The 7,386-nt window shown below is 50.5% G+C and overlaps 1 pseudogene; it reads right to left on the bottom strand.

Annotated features, from left to right (window-relative positions):
- Positions 1 to 4,716: 4,716 nt before the first annotated feature.
- On the bottom strand, positions 4,717 to 5,275 carry LOC105527096 (annotated as a pseudogene).
- Between the last annotated feature and the right edge of the window lie 2,111 nt (positions 5,276 to 7,386).

Raw genomic sequence — 7,386 nt, 5'->3', positions numbered from 1 at the left:
CTGGACTTCCACTGTTTGTGTCCTTTTTCTCCTGGATTTCTCCTGGAAGTTTGAAAACCCCAGGGAGGCAGGGCACACGGAGTCCAACTCAAATATCTGCAGTAGGAGTACGTTCATCTGGTGACTTTTTCCAAATCTGGTGATCTAACTCCAAGCTACCGCCTTAGTGTGGGCCTAGACAACAGGTTGGAGGAAAAGCCACAGCAAGGGCTGGCCTAGGGAGCAGGGGAAAGAGGAGGGAAGAGCATCTAGATGCACCTTGAGGTATCCCTCAGGCTCCTTAGGTCAGTATTTCCTAAGTCAAAAGTGCCACTTTCCTCCTCAGATCTGATCATCCACCCTGGCCAATGATGCTGCAATTCTGAGAGTCATCTCTGACTCACCCTCTCTCTCTCTCCCATCCCATCAGCAAAGAGGTCCTGCCAATTCTGCCTCCTAAACAGATCTCAAATCCTCCTACTTCTACCTCCACTGCTATCACTCGGTCCACACCGTGGTCCCTCACCTGGATGAAGGCCACCATACTAGCTGGTCTCCCTGCTTCACCTTTTGCCTCTCAACCATCCATCCTTCACTCAGCAGCCCCAGTTGTCTTTTTAAAAGACAAACCCTGTCAGGTCTCTTGCCTCCTGAAAACTTTTCCATGGCTCCCCACGGCTGGCAGGATAAAGCCCAAGCTGCTAAGCAGTGCACAGTAGGTCCTCTGCTGTCTGACAGTCCCTGCCTGCCCAATCCCACCTCCTGCCCCTCCGCCTCAGGATGCCCCTGACACTGGCCATCTGGGCTCCTTGGGGCTCCTTCCCTGAAGACCTCACACTTCCCTGGCTTTGCACATGCTGTTCCGCCTTTGTGAATTGTCCCTTCTCCCCTGTCCTCTATGCTGTTCTGTGAAACTCATCTTTTAAGATGTAAGCCAGGCATCATCACTTCTGGGAAGCCTTCCTGGATCACGCCTTCCCCATCTGCAGGCAGAGAGGCCCCAGGTTCTCAGCACATCCCTCTCCGTCTGCTTTAATTACGTGTGGACTTGTCCGTCTCTGCCAGGCTGTTGAGCATATGGGAGCCCCTGAAATAAGGATGGGGATTGGATCTTTCTCATCGCCAGTGACTAGATCTGGGCCTGCCCCATAATTACAGCTTGATGAGAATCTCTGGAGTAGAGGCAGACATACAAGCAACCATGACGTTGGGCAGGAGGTGATGAGAGATGAGATTATAACGAGAAGTACAAGGGTGAAAGAGGAGATCGATTCTAAGTCTTTCTGGAGGTGGTGGCATCGGAGCGGGGTCATAAAGCATGGGTAAGCTTTCAATAAGCAGAGATGGAAAGACGGGAGGAAGCTTGGGAGCTCCGCTAACCATTTGTATAAATGCACTGTAGCTGCTGGCCTCGGCAGTCAGGAGCAGACCTGAGACCCAGCCTCAGTATCCAGTCTACTGGGAGCCCTGACCTTGCCCTTCCAGTCATAATATTAAGAGTAAAGGATCCAGATTCCCAGGGCAGATTGCCTGTCCTTAGGTCACTGGAAAAAGAAAGAAATTTGAATGTTTAAATACCCTGCCCAGATTCTCCGTTATTCTGATTCACTTCCCTTTATTTGCCCTGAAGCTTAGTCCCACTCAAACAGTACTCCTTGTTCATTCCCTCATTTTATCCTTTGTAGGCTCAAAGTCTGAAAGCAGCTGAAAGGGAACCAGAGCCTGGGGTGGGCTCAGAAGGCCCAGAGGCTAAGTCTTTCCTGCTTCTTCCTGAGACCCTGTGTTCTTTGGGGCTATACAGAGACGGGAGAAGACAAATTTCTTTGCTAAGAAGAGTATTTGGATGTGTTGACAAGGTCTCTATAGTAACCAGGAAATTGAACAAGTGTGGCCAGAAACCCACAAACAAGAAGGTGTATTTTTCCCCAAAATTGGTCAGCTGTATCCAGGAAGCTGGTCTGGGGCTGGGGCTTTAGCCATGCATGTGAGTGATTAGAAGCCAAGAAACCATGCTCCTTCACTGGTTGGCATTAGCAGCTGAGCTGAGCGCTGAGGCTAGCTTGGCGCTCAGGAGCACAGAATCAGATTTGCCTTGGTAGGCAATTCAGTCTTGCTTTTGATCAAAGAATAAGCAATAAAAACCAAAACCAACAACAAAACAGAGAAGTAAAACAACTCAAGATAGAGCAATCGAGTTGGGTCAACTTTTGGTATCTGAGAAATAACAGAACCTTGCTTCTAGAACCCACTCTTGAGGGCCAGACAGGGTGGATGAGGAAGGAAGGTTACAGACAGCAAGGGAGGGGTGGACATTTTTGGAGCTTCTATGTGCTAAGCACTGGATTCTGCCAAAATTGAGGTCAAAGAGCACAGTGGTTAAGAGTGGGGTGCCAGAGCCAGGCTACCTGGGCTCAAAATCTACACTGTCCTCTTCAATTTTGTCCCTGGGGTTTGTCTAACCATCCTGAGCCTCCATTCCGTTAGCAGCAAACTATGAGTTGTTATGAAGATTAAATGAGCAAATACATATAAAGAGTTTAGAACCCAACCTGACACATAGTATACGCTCATTAAGTTTTAGTATTATATTAACTTGTTGAATCTTCACAATAACCCATAGGTTTGTAATTTTACTCTCCTCAGTTTGTAAGGAAGCAGGCTCAGCTTGAGAAATCCCCTGCCCAGGGCACATGGTTGGCAAGAGGCAGGAATGGGACTCAACTCCAAGTGTGGTGGGCCTCCTCACCCCTCGATGCCTCTGGTAGGAGCTTGTTCTCCCTATGAATCTGGATAATGACCTGGCTCTTCCTAGTTCTTGGGGTTTTGTTTCTATAAGGGAGGCTCCACTCACCCCCACACATGACACCATGTGATGGGGCTCACAGAGCAGAGTGAGCCTCCCTCACAGTCACAGGACAGAGGGATCAAGACAGCATCCCATGGTCCTTTCTCCCTGTGGCCTCCATGGCTCCTTGTCACCCAGGATGACAGACAGAGCATCAGGTTGGGAATCAGCAGGTGAGGGTTCCAGCTCTGCCGCAAACGTGCTGCATGACATTGTGCAAACCAATTTCCCCATCTTAAAAATGAAGAGGTTGGATTTTGCCATCCTGAGCTCTCTGAGAGTCTGAGTTTACTATTCCGGGGATCAGAATGTCACATCTCACATGCTAAAATGAAAAGGTGAGCGCTTCAGCCAGCTGACTGCAGTGAGAAGAGATCACCCATCCTCTCAGTGCCCCGTGGAAGTACTTCCATTGAGGACACATTGCACATTCAACGGGTTTTGAGAAAAACCAGGGGGTGGAAGTAGGAAGAGAACCACTATTGGCTTTGCACACCTCAGGCCCTGGGATTGACATTTCCACACACAAGAACCAGTGACAGCAGCCCGATGCTGTGTTTGTGATGCCATCTTACAGAGGAGGCAACTGAGATGCAGGAAGTCAGGTCTTAGCACCGACGTGACTTTTTGGCCCAGGTATTTCTGAATCCAAATAGATGCTCATTATAAGATTACAAACAAACAATAGATTACAAGCAAAAAAGTGAATTCTTTTTTTTTTTTTTTAAAGCATTTTGCTTTTTAAGGGCCAATCTTCTCTTCATGTGCAAAATGGGAACCAAGATCTGGGTCACAGCTTACAGTCTCAAACCCCAGTTGTCCTGGAAGAAAACAAGGACTCATCAGGGCCTGGAAAGCTTGTGTCTGAATCTCCAGCAACCCATGGCTGGCCGATTTCTTCTAAAGTCAGCCAAGTTGGAGCCTGGCGGGCTGAAAGACCATTTCACTGGCGGCGCAGAACCCATTCCCCATGTGTTTCCCACCACCCACAGTTCTCTTGTCCTACCTGAGTTCCTCCGTGGCAGGCAGTTTACCAGAGAGCCAAGCACCAAACAGGGACATGTGTATCTGGCCTGGTCCTCTGTACAGCTGGAGGAGCCACGCCCCTTCCTGCCCTTCCTTAGGAAGCAAAGCACCTACTGTCTTCCCAGCAGAGCCAGCGCAAGCATAGGCTTGGGAATGGAGCACACCTGCCTCCCCAGTCTGGCTGTCTCCCCTTTAATAATCATGTCCCTGGGCCAGATGCAGTGGCTTATGCCTATAATCCCAGCACTTTGGGAGGCCAAAGCGGGCGGATCACCTGGGGTCAGGAGCTTGAGACCAGCCTGGCTAACACAGCGAAACCCTGTCTCTATTAAAATACAAAAATTAGCTGGGCGTGGTAGCGCGTGCCTATAATCCCAGCTACTCAGGAGGCTGAGGCAGGAGAATCACTTGAATCAGGGAGGTGGAGGTTGCAGTGAGCCAAGATCACACCATTGCACTATAGCCTGGGTGACAGCGTGACTCCATCTCAAAAACAAAAACAAAAAAACATAAACAAAAATTGTACGGTCCTACACTCTCCCTCTTTGGCCTTTAGCTTTATATTAGAAAAATGGGGATATTATTTTCTTGGATAGTTATATATAGATTTAATGAGCTCAGAGCTTTTAGATCCAGGTTTCACGGAAGTACCAAAGTGTCTGTTAGGAGTGGGGAGGATGAGAAATGGTGAAGGACAGGACCTTAGGTGCCCCATCCCCTTCCATCAGAGGTGCTTTCCTGGTATTTGTTTTACACGGCCGGGTTAGGCCTGCGATTTTGGATGGAGGAAAGCGTCATGCAGCTGAAAGAAAGCAGAACGACCGCTGCTCTAGTTGTTGAGGAAACGCTGGGCACCCAGCGGGCACTTAATAAATGTTAGCACTTTCCCTCTCCTCGCCCCCATCATTCTCCCCCTGGATTCTTCATTAAATGGCTCGGCAAAAACCCGGACCCAGATAAATGGAGAGAAGGCAGCAGGCAGAAGATGGTAGTGCTTTTAAAATACCAAGAGAATCACTGCAGGTGTGGAGTGCCTGGCGGGCGCTGGGGGTCACGGGGGCTGTGATCCAAATACGACGGGGTACAGGCTCACCGGAGCTCCACTCTGAGGGCCCCTGCCTGCAACCGGCACAGAAAGGCTCCCCAGAAACAGGAGAACCGGCCCCTGCCCCACCAACGCCATTCTCAACATGCTCACCTCCTCCTCCTCTCCTGAATGGAAGGACCCAGAGGAAAAGACAGCGCTCTGAAACATGCGAAAGGGCACAAGGGGTGGGGAGGCCCAGTGGGCTGACTTGGCTACTTCTTGCAAATAAGCGGGGCCCGCTGCACTGCGAGGGCACCGAGAAGAAAGAGCTGCCATCAACCCTGCCCGGTTTTCCCAGATCCTCTGAAAATGATCTCCCGAGAGCAGCTCGGCAACCGGAGCCACAGCGCCACCTACAGGCTTCCTCCTGCCATGCAGTTTGCCTTCAAATGCTCCTTTTCAGCTTGCAGGTATTACATGCTAGGTATGCCAGGGGCCGGAACTCACATCAAATCCACTGAACTGCAAGGTGTCGTGTTGCTGATATGCTCAGACAAATGAGTTTGGCGTAGAGAGAACGGTTGTTGCTAATGTGTGTCTTGCAGGCAGGGTGTCAGGGCTGCACTCCAGGCAGCAAGCTGGCAGAGTTGACAGCCAATCTCCCATCTTAGTGATGGGGAAACTGAGGCCGAAACTGTCCACAGTTACACAGTGAGTTGGAGACAGAGCTAGGACCGGAAGTATTCTGTGCCTCTCCACTTGGATGGCTGTTCACCTGTTAATTCTGCAATAACTGTACTGTGACAGCCACCACGGGCCTGCAGCACACACACTAGAGAGTGATTCCTTTTCACTCAGAAATGTCAGGAGATGGGGCCAAGTTTAGAGGTTGCAGCTACAGATGAGCCTCTGAATACGGGCTCCATGGGGCCTGGGGATAGGCCCTTGCTCTGAATGTGGATGTGAAAGGATTTAGTTCGCAGAACTGACCTTCCCTCCTACACACCCTCATGCTCACCCTCTCCATCTAGCAAACTGTTCACCGTTTATGGCCCACTCACAGGTTGCTGTCTTCCAAAGCCTTCTCTGATCCCTTCTCCCTGCCAGTGGAGTGTGTCATCTCTGCCTGTGCCACTACAGTACTTATTTGAGACATTGATCATTGAACAGATCTCCCTGTATTATGATGATTTATGTGTCTGTTTGTCTAAATGGAGAGTTTTGGTGTCTCCAAAGCTCAGCGCAGAGGCAGACACAAAGCAGGTGGGCACTCCAGAAAGGATGGGTAGATGGATGGATGGGTGGGCGTGTGGGTGGGTGGGTGAGTGGATGAAAGGGTGGGTGGATGGATGGGAGGGTGGGTGGGTGGATAGAAGGATGAGGGGGTGGACAGCAAACAAGGCACACCTAGAGGAAGGGGAACTACTCTATTCTATATTCTAGAACAGGGATAGCATCTGTTTCTAAGGAGACCTGCATCTAAAAGCATCTGCTTCCAAGTCCAAGTCAAAAAGTATGACAGGACGTGCATGTTAAGGGCAGTGGGGCTGGCCTTCTCCTCCTCCTGACTGCCCCTTCCCCCTGGTTTCCCAGATAACCTGTTAGAAACCTACCAGTGGTCCTCAAGGTGTAGTTCCCTGAATGCCTGAACCAGAATCGCCTGAAGAGTTTGTTAAAATGCAGGCTCCTGGGCCCTTCCCTCAGAGATTCTGATTCCGCGAGCCTCGGGAAAGGCCTGGGAATACGTATGTTTAAATCAGCACCAACCAAGTGATGCCGATGCGAAGGTAAGTTTGACATCACTCATCAACACAGCACAAGGACATGCCAGAAACTGCTTTTGCTGATGGTCCATCCACAGAGGCTTAAAGAAATGACCCTGTCTCACAGACACCAAATGATAGAAAGTGCCTATGGAGTCTTCAAACATCTAGAAGTCCAGGGAGAGGGAGGGCTTCCAACTCCCTCCATGCATCTCACCCCACCCCTGTCCCAACCCGATCCTGAGGGGGCTGGCCCACTCCCTAAAGAAAAATGGCCTTCCCCTCCCCAGTAAGCAGGGCCTGCCTTGTGCTCCCTACTCCCCAGCGAAGCCCATAGTTGGGGGGCTTTATTCCCCCAACTGTTTACCACGGCAGAGAAGCCAGCAGCTGTTTTCACTGTCTGTTTCTACCTAAACACAGCTCACGCTCCCAAACATGGGCTCTGCCAGCAAACGTTAGCAGACCTGGAACACGAGTCCCCCATTGGGTTCAGGCTGGAAAGGGCTCAAGGATGAAGACGGGACCAGAAAACGGTTCTGGACGGGGGCACAGCCAAACATCTTGGCAACTATGAGTGGGCAAGCAGCCCTCCCAGGCCAGCTGGTGAGCTCCTGGAAGGAGCAGAAAGGGCCCATTGGAAGGCAAAAGAAAACAGTGCCATCCAAACATCTGTTTGTCTCTGTGGCCCAATAACCTCAGCTCCAGCCACACTAGGTCTTCTGTTGAATACCTACTACGTGCCAGGC

This window comes from Colobus angolensis, unplaced genomic scaffold (genome assembly GCF_000951035.1).
Source record: "Colobus angolensis palliatus isolate OR3802 unplaced genomic scaffold, Cang.pa_1.0 Scaffold61, whole genome shotgun sequence".
NCBI classification, from domain to species: Eukaryota; Metazoa; Chordata; class Mammalia; order Primates; family Cercopithecidae; genus Colobus; species Colobus angolensis.
The sequence above is the reverse complement of the archived record's forward strand: the minus strand, read 5'-3'. Positions and strand labels throughout refer to the sequence as shown.